Source organism: Megalopta genalis, unplaced genomic scaffold, assembly GCF_051020955.1.
Source record: "Megalopta genalis isolate 19385.01 unplaced genomic scaffold, iyMegGena1_principal scaffold0197, whole genome shotgun sequence".
NCBI classification, from domain to species: Eukaryota; Metazoa; Arthropoda; class Insecta; order Hymenoptera; family Halictidae; genus Megalopta; species Megalopta genalis.
In genome coordinates this window covers 202,501-205,000 of record NW_027476266.1, presented here as the reverse complement: position 1 = coordinate 205,000, position 2,500 = coordinate 202,501, and the positions used below count along the sequence as shown (strand labels likewise).

The window sequence follows — 2,500 nt, the reverse complement described above, 5'->3', positions numbered from 1 at the left end:
ACACCACGGAATTCTTCGACGTGGTAGTGTGGGAATCCTTATACCCACTAAAAACCTCTCTCTTCTCACGCCTAGATGTTATGGCGGAGGACGGCTTTATTTCCTGGTGCCGAATTTGCGATGTTGGGGCCCAGGTTGCCCATTACAGTGGCCGTGAATCGGGCGATCACCCAACGCCCTCCCTATTACCCGGATGACAGATGTTGTTTGTCATCTTATTCCATCTTGTCCAGTTCGTGTGCGATCCCTGAAGGGCCCTCGTAGTTATTGATCTTAAGAGCCCTTTGAGTCCTAGTGCGGAGATCGATTCAGCCGAGAGCGATGCCCACACGCCGCGCCAGGAGATGGTGACCGACGTCACTCTAACAGCTTCCGCCAAAACCCCAAATTCCTGGGCGACGCGATGCCTTAACAGCGGGGTGTCGTATTTAGCGACTTTCCTCGTATGTGCATCATTAAGCGATGTCGCACCGCTAACGACCTGGCTGTCGATGACCCTGACAGCTCCATCCTTAAAGGCCACCAAATCAGGCTTCTGCAGACCCGACTGCAGGACATAATGCGGGTTCTCCCTAACCTTCCACCCACTTTGCCTCAGACCAAACGCTACGATTCGGCATATGGCATCGTGTCTGAGTATTCGACCCCCATGAGTCCGGTGACATCCCTGCACTATGTGTGCCGCCGTCTCCGTTACGGCGCACCCAGCACGACACAACACAGGAGCCCCATTCCCACGACGACCTCTTGATGTTCTTACTCTGGTGGGCAGGGCGTTAATACGTACATGGTGATATTGCACGTAATCCCTGCCGGGGATCCCCGCAGAACAGGCGTCAACCCAAGAGCTGCTATCGATGACTTTAGCAGCCTCACGCAATTCTCCTCCATCGTTAGACTGATGGAGTAAAGATGCCCAGTATTTGGCACGATCCTCAGGCCGGAAGAGCGCCCGACCTTGGATAGTCAGAGCACTCTCCGCCCGTCGAACCGCTGCCACAACTGCCGGATGTTGGGAGGCATCTCTTGCAGCCGCACAGGAGGACCCCGCCATTGATGTTAACCTGGCGTGCATCATACCCGGTATCGATGTTCGAAACGCGGGGATGCCAAGTCCACCCTCCTTGCAACTGGCGTGGAAATACCCAAGTGGTACATCTTTGGGCAGACGCAACCACCTTCGAACGGCCAGCCGCGTCTGTTTATCTAATGCCTTCAAGATTTTAAGTGGGCATCTTGTCAAAACCAGCTGGTGATAAAAACGCGGAATGAGGAAACAGCGCAAGATCTTGAGGCGCTGTTGAGGCTTGAGTGGCGCCTTGGTGATATTGGCCAACTCTCTGTCTAGCTTGCCCCCAGGTTTTTCAATACCCATTGGCGAGATCTTAATGCCCAGATATCGGAAGCCCTCGGTAGGTCCCAGCTGTTTTATAGACCGACCGTTGACCTCAAATTTGCTGGCGGAGAGTATCTTGTACTTCTTTTCTTTACCAGCGATCTGGATGGACATAGCCAGACATTTATCGGAGTTGAATTCCAACCCGTACTTTCGTGCCTCTTCCTCAGCCGTTCGAAGCATGCCCTGCATTCCTGAAACGGAGGACGCGAACAAGATCAGGTCATCCGCATACGCCAGTATATTGACCCTTTGCTCCCTGATAACATAGCCGACCTCCTCGGGTAACACCCTTATCACCCGGTCCATGACGATCGAGAATAGCAGGGACGACAAGGGATCGCCCTGCCGCACACCCCTCGCTACCCGGATCGGATCCGATGTCTCTCCATGGACCTGAAGCACGGTTCGGCTATTATGGTACGTCGCTGTTATGTACCTCACAAAGAGCTCCGGGAGTCCCAATCCCCTTAGTGCCGATGTTATGGCATGGTGACTAACGCTGTCAAACGCCTTGGCCACATCTAAGGACACAACGTGAAGCTGCTTTAAGCAGCTCCGTGCGTCACGAAGGGCAGTTGACAGTACAAGAACGTTCTCAGCACAGCCATCGTGTACTCCTCGTTGCCGCTCATCGATGAGACCGGCTTTTGCCAATCTCACCGCCAAGATTTTATGCAGCTGACGAACGACGACTGAAGCCACACTTATAGGACGGAACTCGGATGGTGTTGAGCTTCCGTCCTTCTTAGGGATAAATACCGTCCTGCTGATGAGGAGCTCAGATGGAAATGCCCCTACCGCAAGGATGACATTATAAAATAAGGTTCTTAGAACTACTGGCACACTCCTCCATTGCCTGCTCGAGATGTTATCGAGACCCGATGCCGAGGAGAGCGGGATCTCATTGGCCTGGATCTCATGGCCACGAACCGGCTCAGCGATCCAATGCAGGTCCTCCCTTTCCTGAACTGGATGAAGGTGTTCAATGGGGACAGAAGGACTGGTGAGCATAGGTGTCCAGTACTCCACCATCTCGCCAACGGTTGGTGTTTGAGCCTGCACCGGGCCATCCAGTACAAGCTTGGCCGCGCGAGACATGTC

At 53.7% G+C, this 2,500-nt stretch overlaps 1 pseudogene; it reads right to left on the bottom strand.

The window, feature by feature from the left end:
* Nucleotides 1–2,500, bottom strand: part of LOC143262716 (large subunit ribosomal RNA) — a 10,459-nt pseudogene that overhangs the window by 4,105 nt on the left and 3,854 nt on the right.